The following is a 22339-nucleotide window of genomic DNA, read 5'->3' as shown; positions in this document are numbered from 1 at the left end:
AAGGGGAGAGAGAGAGGTAGCAGGAGAGGGGGCGGGAACGATGGCATTTGTGGGGTGGAGGGAGATACGGGGGTGTAGAAATATGGGGGGAAGAGATGGAGGGAAAATGGAAAGTGAGAGGGCAAGGGGGAGAGGGGGGAGGGAGGGAGGAGAGGGGGAGAGAGGTGGAGAGAGAGGGGAGGGAGAGAAGGGGCAAGGTGAGGAGAAAAGGAGGAAAGGGTGAAGGAGAGAGGAGAAAGAGGGGGTGTGGGGAGAGAGAGTAAGGGGGAGGGAGGAGAGAAGTGAAGGGAGAGAGTGGGGGGGAGAGAGGGGAAGGGGAGGTGGGAGAGGGAGGGAGGAGAGGAGGGAGTAGGCAGTAGGAAGGAGGAGAGAGAGGGGCAGGGAAGGGAGAGATTGAGGGAGACAGAGAAGGGTGAAGTGGGAAGAGAGAGGGCGAGCAGGGGAAGGGGCGAGGGAGGGGGAAGGATGGGAGAGAGAGAGGAAGAAGTGCGGGGTTGAGAGAGAGAATGAAGTACAAGAGTGAGAGAGAGGGGGAAGGGGGAGAGAGAGAGACCGGAGGGAAGGAGGGAGAGAGATAAGAGAGAAGGGGGGAAGAGAGAGAAAGGGAAAATGGGAGAGAGAGAGAGAGATAGAGACAGAGATGGGAAAGGAGGGGAGTGAGAGAGAGAGATGGCGTGAAGGGCAGAGAGTGAGAGAGATAGTGGGAAGTGGAGGGAGAGAAAGTGAGGGGGAAGGGGTAGTTAGAGGGGGAGAAATGGGAAGTGAGGGGGGAAGGTGGAGAGGGACAGGGGCTGGGAGGGGGAAGAAGTGGGGGGGTGGTGAGAGAAGGGAAGAGTGAGAAAGGGGAAGAAAGAGGCAAGGAAGGGGTGGAGAGGGGGAAGTGGGAAAGAGAGAGAAAGGGTAGATGGGGGAAAGAGGGAGGGATGAGGAGAGAGAGCACAGGAAAGGGGGAATGGAGGAGAGAGTGGGGAAACGGCGAGGGGGGAAAGGAGAGAGGGGAAAGGAGGAGAGAAAAGGGGAAGGAGGAGAGAAGGGGGAAAGAGAGGGGAAACGGGGAAGGGGAAGAGAGAGGAGGGGGGAGGGAGAGCGAGAAAGAGTGTGGCAGGAAGTGGTGGGGAAGGGGAGAGAGCGATGGGGAAGGGGAGAGAGAGCGATGGGGAAGGGGAGAGAGAGCGATGGGGAAGGGGAGAGAGTGTGTGGTGGGGAAGGGGAGAGAGACAGAGCGGTGGGGAAGGGGAGAGAGAGAGAGCGTGATGGGGAAGGGGAGAGAGAGAGTGATGGGGAAGGGGAGAGAGAGAGTGATAGGGAAGGGGAGAGAGAGTGATGGGGATGGGGAGAGAGAGGGAGAGCGATGGGGAAGGGGAGAGATAGAGTGATGGGGAAGGGGAGAGAGAGAGTGATGGGGAAGGGGAGAGAGAGAATAATGGGGAAGGGGAGAGAGAGAGCGGTGGGGAAGGGGAGAGAGAGAGAGCGGTGGGGAAGGGGAGAGAGAGAGCGGTGGGGAAGGGGAGAGAGAGAGAGCGGTGGGGAAGGGGAGAGAGATAGATCAGTGGGGAAGGGGAGAGAGAGAGCGATGGGGAAGGGGAGAGAGAGAGAGTGATGGGGAAGGGGAGAGAGAGTGATGGGGAAGGGGAGAGAGAGTGATGGGGAAGGGGAGAGAGAGTGATGGGGATGGGGAGAGAGAGGGAGAGCGATGGGGAAGGGGAGAGATAGAGTGATGGGGAAGGGGAGAGAGAGAATAATGGGGAAGGGGAGAGAGAGAGCGGTGGGGAAGGGGAGAGAGAGAGAGCGGTGGGGAAGGGGAGAGAGAGAGAGCGGTGGGGAAGGGGAGAGAGAGAGAGCGGTGGGGAAGGGGAGAGAGATAGAGCAGTGGGGAAGGGGAGAGAGATAGATCAGTGGGGAAGGGGAGAGAGAGAGCAGTGGGGAAGGGGAGAGAGAGAGAGTGATGGGGAAGGGGAGAGAGAGTGATGGGGAAGGGGAGAGAGAGAGAGAGCGATGGGGAAGGGGAGAGAGAGAGAGTGATGGGGAAGGGGAGAGAGAGAGTGATGGGGAAGGGGAAAGAGAGAGCGATGGGGAAGAGGAGAGAGAGAGAGAGTGATGGGGAAGGGGAGAGAGAGAGAGCGATGGGAAAGGGGAAAGAGAGAGCGATGGGGAAGGGGAGAGAGAGAGAGAGCGATGGGGAAGGGGAGAGAGAGAGAGCGATGGGGAAGGGGAAAGAGAGAGAGCGATGGGGAAGGGGAAAGAGAGAGAGAGCGATGGGGAAGGGGAAAGAGAGAGAGAGAGCGATGGGGAAGGGGAGAGAGAGCGATGGGGAAGGGGAGAGAGAGCGATGGGGAAGGGGAGAGAGGGAGCGATGGGGAAGGGGAGAGAGGGAGCGATGGGGAAGGGGAGAGAAAGAGCACGGTGAGGAAGGGGAGAGAGAGAGAGCGATGGGGAAGGGGAGAGAGGGAGCGATGGGGAAGGGGAGAGAGGGAGCGATGGGGAAGGGGAGAGAGGGAGCGATGGGGAAGGGGAGAGAGGGAGCGATGGGGAAGGGGAGAGAGGGAGCGATGGGGAAGGGGAGAGAAAGAGCGCGGTGAGGAAGGGGAGAGAGAGAGAGCGATGGGGAAGGGGAGAGAGAGTGCAATGGGGAAGGAGAGAGAGAGAGAGCGATGGGGAAGCGGGAGTAAGGGGTAAAGAGGGAAAGGGGTGAAGGAGCAAGGGAGAGAGGGGGAAGGGGGGGTGGGTATGACGGAGGGAAGCCGGGAGAGGGAAAGGGGAAAGTGGGGGAGCGGGAGGGGGATGGGAGGCGGGAGAGGGGGGAAAGAGGGAGTGAGAATGGGAGAAGGGGGAAGGGGGCGTGAGGGGAGAAGAGTGAGAGGGGTGAAGGGAGCTGAGAGGGGGGGGTGTGGGGTGCGGGTAAGATGAGGGGAAGTTGGGAGAGGGGGTGATGGGGGAGAGAAAGGGTAGATTTGTGGGAAAGGGAGAGAGGGGGGAAGCGGACGAGGGGGGAAGGGGGATGAGAGAGAAGGTGGTATAAGAGAGGGGGAGAAGTGGGAGATAGAGGGGGAAGGGGCAGGAGAGAGAGGGCAAAGGGGGAGTGAGAGGGAAGTGTGGAGTTAAGGGGTGAAGGGGGAAGAGAGAGGGGGAAGGGGGTGCATAGAGCAAGAGAGGGGGGAAGGTCAGAGAGGGTGGGGAATGAGGAGAGGGGGGAATGGGTGGGAAAGGAGGGAATGAGGGGGGGAAGGGTGCAGAGAGGGGGAAGAAAGGGGTAGAGAGAGGACAAAGGGGGAGTGAGAGGGAAGTGGGGAGAGAAGGGTTGAAGGGGGTAGAGCGAGAGACGATGGAGAGGAATAGAGAGGGTGGGGAAGGGGGAGAGATGGGGAGAGAGAGAGAGAGTGGGGGGAAGGAGGGGAGAGAGAGGTGGGGAAAGGGTCGTGAGAGGAAGTTATGTCAGGAGATAGAGAGGGAAGGGGAGAGAGAGGGTTGGGACGCAGGGTAGAGAGAGGGGGATGGGAAGGGGAAAAGAGAGAGGTGGGAAATGGAATAGGGAAAGAGAGGTGGGAGAAAGGGGAGGAGAGGTGATGAGAGGGAACAAGAGGGGGGAGAGATGGGGAGAGGAAGAGAGGGAGAAAGGGCAAAAGAAGGGGAGAGGAGAAGAGAGAGACAAAGAGGAGGGGCAGGAATGGAGATGGGGAGAGATGGAGGGAGACGGGAAAGAGGAGGAGGGAGAAAGGCATTGGAGAGAGTGGAGGAAAAGTAGGAGTGAGACTGGGACTAGAGGGAGAGAGAGGTGGGAAGTGGGGAAAGGAGGAGAGGGAGGGAGAGGAAGAGAGAGGGAGTGAGAGAGAGGGGAGGGAGAGAGAAGGGCCTCAGTTGGTGAGGGGTAGTGGCCAAGGATATGGGGGTTCCTGGATTGAGAAATTCCTGGGCTTGGGGAGGAGGGGCACCTGACTTAGGGGAGGGTGGGTATTTGGTCTTCAGAGGGGGAGGGGTTCCCTGGTCATTGGTGGGAGGGGGTCCCTGTTTTGTGGGGGCTGATGTCCCTGGTTTGGGAGCCCTGGGCGGTCCCTGGTTTGGGGGCTTGGGGGTCTCTGGTTTGGAGGGTAGGAGATACCTGGTTTGGGGGCAGGGGCGGGGGTGGTGGGAGGGTCAGGTGTTTGGTGTCCTAGTTTGATCAGAGTGTTGGGCCTGTTTTTACCCCTAGATTTCTAAGCCTGGACCCTCAGAGTGTGGAATCCTGTGACAGGATTGCAGTTGTGTTGAGAAACTGGTTGTGGACAAATTCCTGCAACAAACTATCACAAGATTGTGATTCAAAAATGATTTAAACCCAGAAAAGGAGAGAGGGATGGAGAGAGGGAGAGCATAAGTGAGGGATAGAGGGGCAGAGATAGAGATAATAAACAATTGCTGGAAATATTCAGCAGGTCTGGCACCACTTGTGAAGAGAGAAACAGGGTTAATGTTTTCAGTCGAATCTGACTCTTCAGAACCTTGGACAGAGATGGAGACATGGACAAGGAGAAACTTTTTTTTATTCATTGACAGGATGTGGGCTTCACTGGCTGGGCCAGCATTTATTGCCCATTCCTAGTTGCCCTTGAGTAGATGGTGGTGAGCTGCCTTCTTGAATCGCTGCAGTCCATGTGGTGTAGGTACACCCACAGTGCTGTTAGGGAGGGAGTTCCAGGATTTTGACCCAATGACAGTGAAGGAACGGCCGATATATATCCAAATCAGGATGGTGAGTGGCTTGAAGGGGAACTTGCAAGTGGTGGTGCTCCCATCTATCTGCTGCCCTTGTCCTTCTAGATGGTAGCGGTTGTGGGTTTGGAAGGTGCTGCCTAAGGAGCATTGGTGAATTCCTGCAGTGCAACTTGTAGATGGTACACACTGCTGCCACTGCGCGTCGGTGGTGGAGGGAGTGAATGTTTGTGGATGTGGTGCCAGTCAAGCGGGCTGCTTTGTTCTGGATGGTGTTGAGCTTCTTGAGTGTTGTGGGAGCTGAACTCATTCAGGCAAGTGAAGGATATTCCATCACACTCCTGACTTGTGCCTTGTGGATGGTGGACAGACTTTGTGGAGCCTGGAGGTGAGTTACTCGCCGCAGGATTCCTAGCGTCTGACCTGCTCTTGTAGACACAGTGGTTATATGGCTAGTCCAGTTCAGTCCATATAGCCATAAGAACATACAGTCAAGGAGCAGGAGGAGGCCATTCAGCCCCTCGAGCCTGCTCCACCTTTCAATAAGATCATGGCTGATCTGATTGTGGCCTCAACTCCACTTTCTCACCTACCCCCATTAACCTTTAACCCTCTTGTTAGTCAAGAATCTATCTACCTCTGCCTTAAAAATATTCAATGACCCTGTTTGCACTACTCTCTGTGGAAGGGAGTTCCAAAGATCCTCTGAGAGAAAAAAATTCTCCTCATCTCCGACTTAAATGGGAGACCCCTTATTTTTAAACTGTGCCCCCTGGTTCAACTTGTGCAGGAGACCAGAACAAGGGGCCATTAATAAGACAGTCAGCAATAAGTCCAATGGGGAATTCAGGAGAAGTCCCTTTACCCACAGTGTGGTGAGAATGTGGCACTTGCTCCCACAGAGAGTGATTGAGGTGAATTGTATGGACGCATTTAAGGGGGAAGCTGGATAAACACACGAAGGAGAAAGGAATAGAAGGATATGGTGATAGGGTGAGAGAAAGTGGGGTGGGAGGAGGCTCCTGTGGCGTAGAAACTGCAGATGGGCCGAATGGCCTGTTTCTGTGCTGTAAATACTGTTACTGAGACAGATGGAGTGGAGATGGGAGTGGAAGGAGAGGAAAGGGAAGTAGATAGAGAAAGAGACGCAGATCGTGGGAGAGAGAGACACACACAAGAATGTTGCTGAGTGCAGTCTGGTAACATGATGGTTAATGCTTAATGTTGTATTTATATTCCTGGTTAAAATGCTGGTGAATAACCTCATTCTCTTTAACCTGGGTTTGCTGCTGATTAGAAATTTAAACCATCCTTTAGGTCATTTTTTTCTGATTATTTGTGAGATATTAAACCTTGTTTTTGTGAAGTTTATTGATGAAAGCTAAATTGCGTGTTTGAGTTGCTGCGGGAATCATCGCTGGTCCCTGTGATTGGGTATTTATTTGGTGTAAATGATTTTTTCATTGGAATCCGTGATTGTGTGCAGTACCGCCTGTTGCCGCTTGGTGGCGCCAGACTCCACTCTTTGAAGTTGCCGAGTTTAACTTGTCCTTAAAGCGACAGCATCAAAAAGTAGCAGAGAGACCCGCTAACTCACTCTCATTGCACACTAAACCATCTCTGCTTGCTCTCAGATACACTCTTCTCTACTGCAGCTGCTTCACGATGATATGACTGTCACTGTTTTGAGTGGGAGATCTGAAACAGACGCTTTTAAAATCGGAAACAAAAACAGAATTACCTGGAAAAACTCAGCAGGTCTGGCAGCATCGGCGGAGAAGAAAAGAGTTGACGTTTCGAGTCCTCATGACCCTTCGACAGACCTTCTGTCGAAGGGTCATGAGGACTTGAAATGTCAACTCTTTTCTTCTCCGCCGATGCTGCCAGACCTGCTGAGTTTTTCCAGGTAATTCTGTTTTTGTTTTGGATTTCCAGCATCCGCAGTTTTTTGTTTTTATCTCTGCTTTTAAAATCGGTACTGGTATCAGGCAAGACTGTGCGATAGCCACCTTATGTTTTACAATCTACCCAACAGTGACTATTCACCTCATCAAAGACCAACTGCCCTCTGGGGTAAGTATTAAATACCACCCCGATGGAAAACTCTCTAACCTCAGCTGCCTCCATGCCAAATCTCAAAAATTCGCTGCTTCAGACGGACCTGATCTACAGATTGAGGATGATGCAGTCTCGTTGTTCACTCTGCAACAGATTTACAAGCCACTGTCCATCTCTTCAATTCTGCACACAAGGGACTCAGCCTGTCCTTGAATGTTGTCAAAACTAAACTCATATCAACCCACGCCTGGTCAGCCAAATATTCCACCTCCCATCTCTGTTGTTTTTTATTCATTCACAGGATGTAGGTGTCCCTGGCTGGGCCAGCATTTACTGCCCACCCCTAGTTGCCCTTCAGAAGGTGACGGTGAGCTGCCTTCTTGAACCGCTGCAGTCCATGTGGAGTTAGGGAGGGAGTTCCAGGATTTTGACCCATCTCTGTTGAAGGAGAGACTCTGGAATATGTTCAGCACATCCCATACCTTGGCAGCCACCTCTCCCAAAAGGCCGTCATTGACGAGGAGATCGAACACCGGATCAGCTGCACCAGCTCCGCCTTCTACAAACAACACCAGCGAGTGTTTAACAACAAAGACTTCCACAAGTCAACTGAAGTCCTGGTGTACAGAGTTGTTGATCTTTTTTAACTATTTGTTTATGCAATGTCAGCCTCGCTGGCTGGGCCAGCACTTATTTCCCATCCCCAACTGCACTTGAGGGGAGACGATGGTGTAGTGTTGCTGGACGAGTAATCTAGAGACCCAGGGTAATGCTCTGGGGACCCAGGTTTGAATCCCACCACAGCAGATGATGAAATTTGAATTCAATAAAAATCTGGAATTAAAAGTTTAATGAAGCCATTGTCGATTGTCGTAAAAGCCCATCTGGTTCACTAATGTCCTTTAGGGAAGGAAATCTATCATCCTTACCTGGTCTGGGCCTACATGTGACTCCAGACCCACAGCAATGTGGTTAACTCTTAAAAACCCTCTGAAAAAGTTGAGCGAGCCACTCAGTTATAACAAACCGCTACAAAGGAATGAAACCAGACAGATCACCCGACATCAACCTAGGCACCAGAAACGACAATGGCAAACTCAGCCCTGTCGACCCTGCAAAGTCCCCCTTACTAACATCTGGGGGCTAGTACCAAAATTGGGAGAGTTGTCTCACAGACCAGTCAAGCAACAGCCTGACATAGTCATCCTCACGGAATCATACCTTACAGATAATGTCCCAGGCTCCACCATCACCATTCCTGGGTATGTCCTGTCCCACTGGCAGGACAGGCCCAGCAGAGGTGGTGGCACAGTGGTATACAGTCGGGAGGGGGTTGCCCTGGGAGTCCTCAACATCAACTCCAGACTGCATGTAGTCTCATGGCATCAGGTCAAGCATAGGCAAGGAAATCTCCTGCTGATTACCATGTACCGCCCTCCCTTAGCTGATGAATCAGTGCTCCTCCATGTTGAACACCACTTGGAGGGAGCAGTGAGGGTGGCAAGGGTGCCGAATGTACTTTGGGTGGGGGACTTCAACGTCCATCACCAAGAGTGGCTCAGTGACTCAGTCCTAAATGACATAGCAGCTAGACTTGTTGACCTCATCCTCACCCAACCTGCCTGCTGTAGTTGCATCTGTACATGACAGTATCGGTAGGAGTGACCACCACACAGTCCTTGTGGAGACTAAGTCCCATCTTCACAGTGAGGATACCCTCCATCATGTTTTGTGGCACTACCACTGTGCTAAATGGGATGGATTTCGAACAGATCTAGCAACTCAAGGTTGGGCATCCATGAGGCACTGTGGGCCATCAGTCAATTCAATTCACTCCACTTGATATCAAGAAACAGCTGAAAGCACAGGATACTGCAAAGCCAATGGGCCTGACAATATTCCAGCAATATTACTGAAGACTTGTGCTCCGGAATTTGCTGCGGCCCTAGCCAAGCTGTTCCTGTACAGCTACAACACTGACATCTACCCGGCAATGTGGAAAATTGCCCAGGTATGTCCTGTACACAAAAAGCAGTACAAATCCAACCCAGCCAATTACCACCGCATCTGTCTACTCTCGATCATCAGTAAAGTGATAGAAGGGGTCATCGACAATGCTATTAAGCAGCACACGCTTAGCAATAACCTGCTCACTGATGCCCAGTTTGGGTTCCGCCAGGGTCACTCAGCTCCTGACCTCATTACAGCCTTGGTCAAAATGTGGACAAAGCAGCTGAACACCCGAGGTGAAGTGAGAGTGACTGCCCTTGACATCAAGGCAGCATTTGACCGAGTGTGGCATCAAGGAGCCCTAGCAAAACTGGAGTCAACGTGAATCAGGGGGAAAACTCTCCGCTGATTGGAGTCATACCTAGCACAAAGGAAGATGGTTGTGGTTGTTGAAGTTCTGGAGCACAAGTCTTCAGTTCTATAGCCGGAATATTGTCAGGGCCTTTGCAGTATCCAGTGCTTTCAGCTGTTTCTTGATGTCACATGTAGTGAATTGAATTGGCTGAAGACTGGCATCTGTGATGCTGGGGACCTCCAGAGGAGGCCAAGATGGATCTTTCATTTGGCACTAATGGCTGAAGGTGGTTGCAAATGCTTCAGCCTTATTTTTTGCACTGATGTGCTGGGCACCCCCATCATTAAGAATGAGGATGTTTGTGCAGCTGCCTCCTCCAGTGAGTTGTTTAATTGTCCACCACCAGTCACAACCAGATGTGGCAGGACCACAGAGCTTAGATCTGATCCATTGGTTGCGGGATCGCTTAGCTCTGTCTAACACTTGCTGCTTATGCTGTTTGGCACGCAAGTAGTCCTGTGTTCTAGCTTCACCAGGCTGACACCTCATTTTTAGGTGTGCCTGGTGCTGCTCCTGTCATGCCCTCCTGCACTCTTCATTGAACCAGGGTTGATCCCCTGGCTTGATGGTAATGGTAGAGTGGGGGATATGTCGGGCTATGAGGTTTGTGTTTGAGTACCATTCTGCTGCTGCTGATGTTCCACAGCACCTCATGGATGCCCAGTCTAGAGTTGCTGGATCTGTTTGAAATCTATCCCATTTAGCACAGTGGTAGTGCCACACAACACGATGGAGGGTATCCTCAGTGTGAAGACGGGACTTCATCTCCACAACGACTGTGCGGTGGTCACCCTTACCGATACTGCCATGGACAGATGCATCTGTGACAGGCAGGTTGGTGAGCATGAGGCAAAGTATGTTTTTCCCTCTTGTTGGTTCCCTCACCACCTGCCGCAGACCCAGTCTAGCAGCTATGTCATTTAGGACTCGGCCAGCTCGGTAAGTAGTGGTGCTACCGAGCCACTCTTGGTGATGGACATTGAAGTCCCCGACCCAGAGTACATTCTGTGCCACTCTTAGTCCTTCTCCAAGTGGCGTTCAACATGGAGGAGCACCGATTGATCAACTGAGGGAAGGTGGTACATGGTAATCAGCAGGAGGTTTCCTTGTCCATGTTTGACGTGATGCCATGAGACTTCATGGGGTCTGGAGTCAATGTTGAGGACTCCCAGGGCAACTCCCTCCTGACTGTATACCACTGTGCCACCACCTCTGCTGGATCTGTCCTGCTGGTAGGACAGGACATACCCAGGGATGGTGATGGTGGAGCCTGGGACATGATCTGTAAGGTATGATTCTGTGAGGATGACTATGTCAGGCTGTTGCTTGACTAGCCTGTGAGACAGCTCTCCTAATTTTGGCTCTAGCTCCCAGATGTTAGTAAGAGGAACTTTGCAGGATTGACAGGGCTGAATTTGCTGTTGTCGTTTCCAGTGCCTGGGTTGTTTCATCATTGACTTGTCTTTTTTTAGCAGTTGGTTACAACTGAGTGTCTTGCTTGGCCAGTTCAGAGGGCATTTAAAAGTCAGCCACATTGCTGTGGGTCTGGAGTCACGTGTAGGCCAGACTGGGTAAGGGTGGCAGATTTCTCTGGATTACTCGTCCAGCGACAATACCGCTCCACCATCACAAGGATTGGATCATTTTATTCCAACCCCCTGACAATGTACAAGATTTACAACAACCTGCAGCAGTCACCAGAGCACTTCTGCCTCTGTGGTTACTTGATAACAACAGCTTGACCTCAGGTCCATCTCTTTGACAGTCCCAATCACTTGCAAGTGATATGCACAGAAAGATTGTGCATTTATATATCACCTTTATGTCGGAAATATCCCAAGGCATCTCACAGGAGTGGCTTTCAAATAAACTTTGAAATCGACTCACAGGGAGATATTGGGACAGATCCACTGGTTTGTTCACAGAGGTCACTTTAAAGGAGCCTTTAAAGAAGGAGAGAGAGACAGAGAGGTTTAGGGGGGGAATTCCAGAGCTGTGGGCCCAGGCAGATGAAGGCACAGATGCCAATATGGGAGCGATTAAAATTGGAGGTGTCAAAAGGCTAGAACTGAAGGAGGTCAGGGGTCTTGGAGGATTGTAGGGCAGGAGGAGGTGGCAGAGGTAGGGAGGAGTGAGACGGCCATTTGGAATTGAAAACAAGGATGAGGATTTTGAAGATGTTGCTGAACAGGGCATCAGTATAGCTCAGCAAGCAGAAGTGGTCATCATTGACCGGCACTTACTGCCAGTTCAGAATCTGGCAGAAGAGTTCTAGTGAATCAAAAATTGTTGACTGTTAATTCAGTGTTTTTGGTAGTGACTGTGAAAGTGTCAACTGTGGATGATTGCCGGAGGGGCCGCGCTGAGGGAGTGCTGCACTGTCAGAGGGTCAGTACTGAGGGAGCGCTGCACTGCCGGAGGGTCGGCGCTGAGGGAGCGCTGCACTGTCAGAGGGTCAGTACTGAGGGAGCACTGCACTGCTGGAGGGTCGGTGCTGAGGGAGCGCCGCACTGCCAGAGGGTCAGCGCTGAGGGAGCGCTGCACTGTCGGAGGGTCAGTACTGAGGGAGTGCCGCACTGTCAGAGGGTCAGTACTGAGGGAGCGCCGCACTGCGGGAGGGTCAGTGCTGAGGGAGTGCCGTATTGCCGGAGGGTCGGTGCTGAGGGAGCGCCGCACTGTGCGAGGGTCAGTACTGAGGAAGCGCCGCACTGCCGGAGGCTCAATACTGAGGGAGCGCCGCACTGCCAGAGGCTCAATACTGAGGGAGCGCCGCACTGCCGGAGGGTCAATACTGAGGGAGCGCCGCACTACCAGAGGGTCAGTACTGAGGAAGCCCTGTATTGCCGGAGGGTCGGTGCTGAGGGAGCGCTGCACTGCGGGAGGGTCAGTACTGAGGGAGCGCCACACTGCAATGTAATCTGGAATTTTGCCACTCATTCCCCTTCTTCTTTGAGTGTAATTTGAGTTCACATGAAGAAGCTGCTACATATCTTCTGTTTTTGAGAAGATAGGGAAAATCTGGTCCTACTGGTGGAAAGATGGAGATCAAGCGGGCGCAGATTTAGGGTAATTGGCAAAAGAAGCACCAGCACCGTGAGAATAAACCCTTTTTCACGCAGCAAGTGGTTAAGGTCTGGAATGCGCTGCTTGAGTGTGTAGTGGAGGTCAGTTGAATCGAGGCATCCAAGAGGGAATTGGATTATTATGTGAAAAGGAAGAATGTGCAGGGTTGTGGGGAGAAAGCTGGGGAGTGGCATTAAGTGCATTGTTCATTCAGAGAGCCAGCACACCCTCGATGGGCAGAATGGCCTTCTTCAGTGCTATAACAAACCTGTGATGCTCTAAAGGTACCACTTGACCCCCACTTTCAGCTAACCCAGAGAACACAGGGCCCTCAGTGCCCTGGACACCTCAGTAACACTCCAGCTTTGCGCATTAACTAAATCGGATTGGAACCAGGAGTCCGTTTCCGTTGAGTCAGAAACCTGACATCATAAAAGTTAAGAGAAGAAAATAAATGGAAAGAAAACACAAAGTCCCCACTTGAATCAAGATAAACACCCTCTTTATTTAACAGGTTGATAGAAGTTTGCATCCTGCCCCCCGTGTCCATTGTGTGAGAACGGAGGGATGGGTGGGGGGTGTTACAGAGACGGGGGGACCGGGCTTTTGTGGAATTATTCAGTCCTGGGCACAAAGCGTCACTGTTCTGTCAGCACTCGAGCTACGAGTGAGACAATGTCAGAATTCAGGCAGTGGAGGGTATACAATTTCTACCCCACTCCAGCCCACCCCACCCAAAGCAGGTTAAGAACTGACATGGTCCAGATGTTAAAGAGGGCGGGAAAGAGAAGGTTTTTCAACAAGCATTTGTGTTCCCTACAACAGTTACTTCAGTTAGAGCCCTCGCCAAGACTTGTGTTAAGAAAAGCAGGGAGTATAGCCCAACAGTGTTGGTGAGTCACTGGTGTCAGGGCAGGGCAGGGAGGGGAGGGGTGTGGTGGGTCTGGTGGGTGAGGCACTCCCTGCGCACACATGGGCAGTGCCGTCCACGCAGAAATGTTTTAAAATCCCTTGATCGGAGGCTACATCAACATTCATTGCCCATCTCCAATTGTCCCTGAACTGATGACAGTTAAAAGTCAACCACATTACCGTGGGTCTACAGGTCAGATCAGCCAAAAACGGCAGACCCCCTCCCCCCACCACCAAAAGCACACCAGTCAACCAGATGGGCAACCAGACAATAGTTTCATGGTCACCATTACTGGGACTAGCGTTCAGTTCCAGACTTTCTTAAAAAATTAATTGAACCTAAATTCCACCGGCTGCCATGGTGGGGCCCGAAGCCAGAGCACCAGCCTGGGCCTCCGGACCACCAGTCCAATGACACCGCTACCACCACAACACCGCCACCACTATCACCACAACACCGCCACCGCTACCACCACAACACCGCCACCACTACCACCACAACACCGCCACCACTACCACCACAACACCCACCACTACCACCACAACACCACCACCACTACCACCACAACACCGCCACCACTACCACCACAACACCCACCACTACCACCGCAACACCGCCACCACTACCACCACAACACCGCCACCGCTACCACCACAACACCGCCACCACTACCACCACAACACCGCCACCACTACCACAACACCGCCACCGCTACCACCACAACACCACCACCGCTACCACCACAACACCGCCACCACTACCACCACAACACCCATCACTACCACCACAACACCCACTGCTACCACCACAACACCGCCACCACTACCACCACAACACCCACCACTACCACCACAACACCCACCACTACCACCACAACACCCACCACTACCACCACAACACTACCACCACAACACCCACCACTACCACCACAACACCGACCTCTACCACCACAACACCGGCACCACTACCACCACAAAACCGCCACTGCTACCACCACACCGCCACCGCTACCACAACACCGCCACCGCTACCACCACAACACCGCCACCAGTACCACAACACCGCCACCGCTACCACCACAACACCACCACCGCTACCACCACAACACCGCCACCACTACCACCACAACACCCATCACTACCACCACAACACCCACTGCTACCACCACAACACCGCCACTACTACCACCACAACACCCACCACTACCACCACAACACCCACCACAACACCCACCACTACCACCACAACACCCACCACTACCACCACAACACCGACCTCTACCACCACAACACCGGCACCACTACCACCACAAAACCGCCACTGCTACCACCACACCGCCACCGCTACCACCACAACACCGCCACCACTACCACAACACCGCCACCACTACCACCACAACACCCACCACTACCACCACAACACCGCCACCACTACCACCATAACACTGCCACTGCTACCACCACAACACCGCTACCACCACAACACCGCCACCCCTACCACCACACCGCCACCACTACCACCACAACACCGCCACCACTACCACCACAACACCCACCACTGCCACCAGAACACCCACCACTACCACCACAACACCGCCACCACTACCACCACAACACCGCCACCACTACCACCACAATACCTCCACCACGACCACCACAACACCGCCACCGCTACCACCACAACACCGCCACCACGACCACCACAACACCGCCACCACGATCACCACAACACCACCACCATGACCACCACAACACCACCACCACTACTACCACACCACCACCGCTACCACCACAACACCGCCACCACTACCACCACAACACCGCCACCACTACCACCACAACACCGCCACCACTACCACAACACCCACCACTACCACCACAACACTGTCACCGCTACCACCACAACACTGACACCACTACCACCACAACACCGACACCACTACCACCACAACACCGCCACCACAACCACCACAACACCGACACCACTGCCACCGCAACCCCGCCACTGCCACCACCACAACACCGCCACTGCTACCATCACAACACTGCCACCACTACCACAACACCACCACCGCTACCACCACACCACCACCGCTACCACCACAACACCGCCACTGCTACCACCACAACACCCACCACTACCACCACAACACCCACTGCTACCACCACAACACGGCCTCCCCTAATATTGAATGTCCAACATTGGATGTGATTCCACAATTAGACAACATTTGCTAAATAAATCCTCGATGTGCTAAGAATTACACTGACAACCAATTTAAGATCATCAGTCAGGCCCACAGTCTGGCGCGTTTGCGTGTACAGGAAGCTACATATATTAATTTGCAGGCAGAAAGAATGTGCACACATTACGCCTGTTTCAGCTAAACAAAATAAGTGACAGCCATTCATTGACTGATTCCTCAGGATGATGCCTTGTCAAGCTGCCTGCTTTAAATTTCAAACAATGCTTGGCAGTTAACTGTCAGCCACCATCAGTGGTGCATTCTCCATGGCAACGCCACTCGCCAATCAGTCCGCATTCTGTTCACATACAGTATAAATTGTTGTCACCCTCCCCCCCACCCAAGGTACATTGATATTCATGCAAGTGTCCTGATGAGTGCAACACAGAAAGCTTCAACATGTCTCTTTTTTCAGCAATACTCAAGTCCCGTATTACCAAATGACTGTTTAAATATCAACTGTTGACCCAGATTATGTGAGGTATGTCAGACTGCTGCCCAACCACGGTCAGGTATGCAAAATCCTCAAGCAATTATGGCCTGGTATGCAAAACGGTCAGCCAATCACAGTCAGGCATGGGAGACTGCTGCCCACCATTGGTCAGTTTCTAAGGACAATCTGTCAGCCGTATATTCATCAGGAACAATCCTGATCCTACCTTAAAGGGCACTGGAGATGCATAACCCTTCCTTAGTTGGTAACTAGTGGCAGTGTACACAGAGCAGGGAAGTGCTAGGCTCAATCCCTGGTCTGTGTCCAGTTGGCTGGCTTGCATTTGGGGCGCTGTTAATGGGATCACCCTCACTGAGCTCTGGGCACAGCCAGACTCCTGCTCCTGTGAATCTGAATGGGAGTTGTTAAAAAAAAAGAGTCAGGGGAGGAGGGAGATTCAGATCGACTATCCCGCGCACATCATGCCAGACACTCAAATGTCCAGCCTCTCAGAAAATGAATGCTTACCTAGCTGCAGTACTACAGGCCTATGCAGCTAAGCAACATCTGGAGAGGAGAGCAAAGAAATCCGTCTGATCCCAGGAAGTCCACTCCCCATCTTACTGAGTGAGGAGGTTGATTGCATCATTACCTGCACAACAACAGTCACTGTTTGTCTACAGTAGCTCATTGGCTGTAGGGATGTATGGAGTGTTAGGGTAATGTCTTAAATTTCCCCCCATTATAACAATGACTACACTCGTACTGCACTTTGTGACATCCTGAAGTTGTGAAAGGCGCTATACAAATGCAAGTTATTGTTCTTTCCAGATACTACTCCTTCCCTCCCCATTTCCATAGCCACCTGCAGCTCTCCAAGAATCTATTACTTCTAACTCTGCTCCTCAGTGAATTCCCTTCGCTCCACCATTGGCGGCCATGCCTTCAGCTGCCTAAGCGCTGGAATTCCCTCCCTAAACCTCCCGGCCTCTCTCTCCTCCTTAAAAGCTCTCTCCTTGACCAAGCTTTTGGTCACCTGTCCAACATCTCCTTACGTGACTAGGTTTCAAATCTTGTTTACGCTCTTGTGAGTCACCTTTGGGGATGTTTTCACTGTGTTAGAGGTTTTATATAAATGCAAATTGTATTGGTCTCCCACCAGGGCCAGTGAAACAATGAATCGACACAGACTAAATCTCAAACTCCAAGCCCAGCAAAGCTGTAAACAACTGCTCTCCATCATCTTGTGTAAGGCATTAGTTAGGCCTCCTCTGGAGTACTTTTTCCAGTTCTGGGCACCATACTTGAGGAAGGTTGTGAAGGCATTGGAGAGAATACAGAGGAGATTCACAAGAATGATTCCAGGGATGAAGAACTGTAGCTATGAAGATGCTGGGACTGTTTTCCTTGGAGAAAAGAAGGTTGAGAGGAGACTTGATAGAGGTCTTCAAGATTCTTTTTTTTTGTTTATTCACGGGATGTGGGCATCACTGGCTGGGCCATCATTTATTACCCAATCCTAATTGCCCTTGTTCAGAGGGCATTTAAGAGTCAACCACGTTGCTGTGGGTCTGGAGTCACATGTAGGCCAGACCAGGTAAGGATGGCAGATTTCCTTCCCTAAAGGACATTAGTGAACCAGATGGGTTTTTACAACAATCGACAATGGTTTTATGGTCATCATCAGACTTATAATTCCAAATTTTTATTGAATTAAAATTTCACCATCTGTCTTGGTGGGATTCAAACCCCAGCCCCCAGAGCATTACCCTGTGTCTCTGGATTGCTAGTCCAGCAGCAATACATATCAAGATATTCACTACGCCATCACCTCACCAAAGGGAGGGGTATGGACAGGGTAAATAGTGAGAAACTGTTCCCATGCAAGAGAACATCAAGAACTAGAGGGCGCAGATTCAAAATAATTGGCAACAGGAGTGAAAATGATGTGAGGAAAATCTTTTTCACCCAGAGGGTGGTTGGAATCTGGAATGAATTTCCTGGGAGGGTGGTGGAGGCAGGTTCGATCGAGATGTTCAAAAAGGAATTGGATTCCTACCTGAAAAGAGAGAATGTGCAAGGTTATGGGGATAAGGCAGGGGAGTGGGACTAGGTGGAATGCTCTTTCAGCGAACCAGTGCAGACTCGATGGGCTGAATGGTCTCCTGTATTATAAAGATTCTGTGATTGTGCATCATTTAAAAAAATGTATATAAATATACATCAGCAACAAGATTCAAGAGGTTTGACATAAGTTACATTGCTGGACTTTTAAGATTATCTGACAAGACTCAGGGAAATTCAGAAATCCCGATAATACCTGCTGTTGGGTGGGGGGATGGTGTGGTGCTGGTATAATGATTAGAAACAGAGTCCTATAGGAGCAGAATGAAGCAATTCTACTCTTTGAGACTGATCTGTCATTCATTTATGTCTCAGTTGAACTGTATTTCAATCCCTCAGGTCTTGATGTGCTTACTCAGTCAAAACCTGTCAATCTAAGGTCTTCAAAATGTCACTAGATCCCAGGAATCCACAGCCTTTTGTAGGGGAGAAAGGTTCCATATTTTCATTACTCTATACATGGGCGGAAGCTTGTATATGTTGGGGTGGGGAAGGGGGTGGAGGGTGTCTGTGGCAGCAACGGACTATACCACATAGCCCAAGGACGCTCCCTCTTGAGGCCAGAGGTTTGCCAACCGGATATTTGGGGTAGCAGGAGGTCCACAGGTTTCTGTCCCATCTGAGGTACAAGTGTCCGACGTGGCTCGGAGTGAGTCAGCCACATCTCAGAAACCTGAGCACAAAATCACTCCAGTGCAGTACTGCTGAAGTGCTGCACTGTCAGAGGTTCAGTACTGAGGGAGTGCTGCCTGTACTCCTGAAGTGCTGCACTGTCAGAGGATCAGTACTGAGGGAGTGCTGAACTGTCGGAGGGTCAGTACTGAAGGAGTTCTGCGCTGTCGGAGGGCCAGTACTGAGCGAGTGCTCCACTGTCAGAGGGTCAGTACTGAGGGAGTGATGCACTGTCGGAGGGTCAGTACTGAGGGAGTGCCACACTGTTGGAGGGTCAATACTGCGGGAGTACTGCACTGTCAGAGGGTCAGTACTGAAGGAGTGTGGCACTGGCAGTGTCAGTACTCAGGGAGTGCTGCACTGTCGGAGGGTCAATACTGAGGGCGTGCTGAACTGTTGGAGGGTCAGTACTGAAGGAGTTTTGCACTGTCGGAGGGGCAGTACTGAGGGAGTGCTGCACTGTCGGAGGGTCAATACTGAGGGCGTGCTGAACTGTTGGAGGGTCAGTACTGAAGGAGTTCTGCACTGTCGGAGGGGCAGTACTGAGGGAGTGCTGCACTGTCGGAGGGTCAGTACTGAGGGAGTGCTGAACTGTCGGAAGGTCAGTACTGAGGGAGGGTCAGTACTGAGGGAGTACTGCACTGTCAGAGTGTCAGTACTGAAGGGGTGTGGCACTGGCAGAGTATCAGTACTGAGGGAGTGCTGCACTGTCGGAGGGTCAGTACTGAGGGAGTGCTGCACTGTCGGATGTTCAATACTGAGGGAGTGCTACACTGTCGGAGGGTCAGTACTGAGGGTGTGCTGCACTGTTGGAGGGTCAGTACTGAGGGAATGCTGTACTGTCAGAGGGTCAGTACTAAAAGAGCATCACATAGTTTATCCTGGTTTGTAAATGAATTGTGCAATGTAATCTGGGATTTTGCCACCCATTCCCCTTCTCCTTTGAGAGTAATATGAGTTCACAAGAAGAAGCTGCTACATTTCTGCTGTACATGATTCTCACTCTTCTCCCCAGCTGAGGGAGCTGCGAGAGGCGGCCGCCTGCTGCAGTAAGACTCCGAGAGATGGCTGCAACAGGCTTTGACAAATAGACCATGCCCCGTTTCCATGGCAATACCATGTCTTGAGAATTCAGCACACATTACAACTAAAGTAATAAATCATTCTAGCTTCCAAATCTTATATTCAATGCAGACTTCTTTTCACACTTCGTTAAAACACACTGACTCTCACTGGGGCACGGGTCCCACACACGCTGACTCTCACTGGGGTACGGGTCCCACACACACTGACTCTCACTGGGGTACGGGTCCCACACACACTGACTCTCACTGGGGTACGGGTCCCACACACTGACTTTCACTGGGGTATGGGTCCCACACACACTGTCTCTCACTGGGGTACGGGTCCCACACACACTGACTCTCACTGGGGTACGGGTCCCACTCACATTGACTCTCACTGGGGTACGGGTCCAACACACACTGACTCTCACTGGGGTACGGGTCCCACACACACTGTCTCTCACTGGGGTACGGGTCCAACACACACTGACTCTCACTGGGGTACGGGTCCAACACACACTGACTCTCACTGGGGTACAGGTCCCACTCACATTGACTCTCACTGGGGTACAGGTCCCACACACACTGACTCTCACTGGGGTACGGGTCCCACACACACTGACCCTCACTGGGGCATGGGTCCCACACACACTGACTCTCATTGGGGTACAGGTCCCACACACACTGACTCTCACTGGGGTACGGGTCACACAAACACTGACTCACTGAGATACGGGTCCCACACACACTGACTTCCACTGGTGTATGGGTCCCACACACACTGACTCTCACTGGGGTACGGGTCCCACAAACACTGACTCTCACTGGTGTACGGGTCCCACACACATTGACTTCCACTGGTGTGCGGGTCCCACACACACTGACTCTCACTGGGGTACGGGTCCCACACACACTGACTCTCACTGGTGTACGGGTCCCACACACACTGACTCTCACTGGGGTACGGGTCCCACACACACTGACTCTCACTGGGGTATGCGTCCCACACACAACGGGCAGAAGTTTTTGCTCAGTGGGTGAGCATGTGCCCGACCCACCCGAGCATGAAATGACACACATTGACATCAGCCGAGCGTACCAATGTCAATGCAGTCGTGCGATAGTTGTTGGCGGGCATGTGCTAGAGTTGGCTGTGCGCCCACCAATAATTAAAAGGCTTGTTATGGCCATTAAATAATAAATTCAGTTAAGTTTTTTCACTGCGAATCCAACCTAACATTTGATGGGCAGACGAAAATAGCAAATGGTCTTTGCAATTTTTTTGGAAAACTCATTCACAGGAGGTATGCGGTTTCTTAAAGCAAAGAAAAATAAAATAAGTTTTACAATTGAATTAATAATATGTCCCTGCTCATGTGACAGAATTACATAAGTGGAAATGTTTCATTACATTTTTATTTTCTTTACTATTTTTCCATTTCTCTTTATCTCGCTGAGCCAGCTCTGTTCCTCAGGGAGATGATGCAGTGCTCACTCACGCTTAGCCAGCCCTCCCTCCCTCCCGCACAGGCAGCACCCAGCGCTGCCACTTGTGTTTCACGCTGGACGGGCCTTAATTAACCCGCCAGTATGAAATTGCGATGCAGTGCTGATCGCAGGCGGCTTCCCAACTGCCCCGGCCCGCCAAGGGCAAAATTCTGCCTACCGACTCTCACTGGGGTACGGGTCCGACACACACTGACTCTCACTGGGGTACGGGTCCCACACACACTGACTCTCACTGGGGTACGGGTCCCACACACACTGACTCTCACTGGGGTACGGGTCCCACACACACTGACTCTCACTGGGGTACGGGTCCCACACACACTGACTCTCACTGGTGTACGGGTCCCACACACACTGACTCTCACTGGGTTACGGGTCCCACACACACTGATTCTCACTGGGGTATGGGTCCCACACACACTGACACTCACTGGGGTACAGGTCCCACACACACTGACTCTCACTGGGGTACGGGTCCCACACACACTGACTCTCACTGGGGTACGGGTCCCACGGACACCGACTCTCACTGGGGTACGGGTCCCACACACACTGACTCTCACTGGGGTATAGGTCCCACACACACCGACCCTCACTGGGATAAAGGTCCCATGGACACTGACTCTCACTGGGGTAAAGGTCCCGCGGACAGTGACTCTCACTGGGTTACGGGTCCCACACCCACTGACTCTCACTGGGGTACGGGTCCCACACACACTGACTCTCACTGGGGTACGGGTCCCACGGACAACGACTCTCACTGGGGTATAGGTCCCACACACACTGACTCTCACTGGGGTATGGGTCACACACACACTGACTCTCACTGGGCTCCAGGTCCCACACACATTGACTCTCACTTGGGTACAGGTCCCATGGACACCGACTCTCACTGGGGTACGGGTCCCACACACACTGACTCTCACTGGGGTATGCGTCCCACACACATTGACTCTCACTTGGGTACGGGTCCCACACACACTGACTCTCACTGGGGTATGCGTCCCACACACAACGGGCAGAAATTTTTGCTCAGGGTGTGAGCATGTGCCCGACCCACCCGAGCATGAAATGACACACATTGACATCAGCCGAGCGTACCAATGTCAATGCAGTCGTGCGATAGTTGTTGGCGGGCATGTGCTAGAGTTGGCTGTGCGCCCACCAATAATTAAAAGGCTTGCTATGGCCATTAAATAATAAATTC

At 52.1% G+C, this 22339-nt stretch overlaps 1 protein-coding gene across 1 annotated transcript in view; it reads left to right on the top strand.

Annotated features, from left to right (window-relative positions):
- LOC121280752 (noelin-like) overlaps positions 1–22339 on the top strand; it is a 78977-nt gene that overhangs the window by 17417 nt on the left and 39221 nt on the right. The gene's annotated exons all lie outside the window — the stretch shown is intronic.

This window comes from Carcharodon carcharias, chromosome 8 (genome assembly GCF_017639515.1).
Source record: "Carcharodon carcharias isolate sCarCar2 chromosome 8, sCarCar2.pri, whole genome shotgun sequence".
Taxonomy (NCBI): Eukaryota; Metazoa; Chordata; class Chondrichthyes; order Lamniformes; family Lamnidae; genus Carcharodon; species Carcharodon carcharias.
Note: the sequence above shows the minus strand (reverse complement) of the source record. Positions and strands in the feature narration are given on the sequence as shown.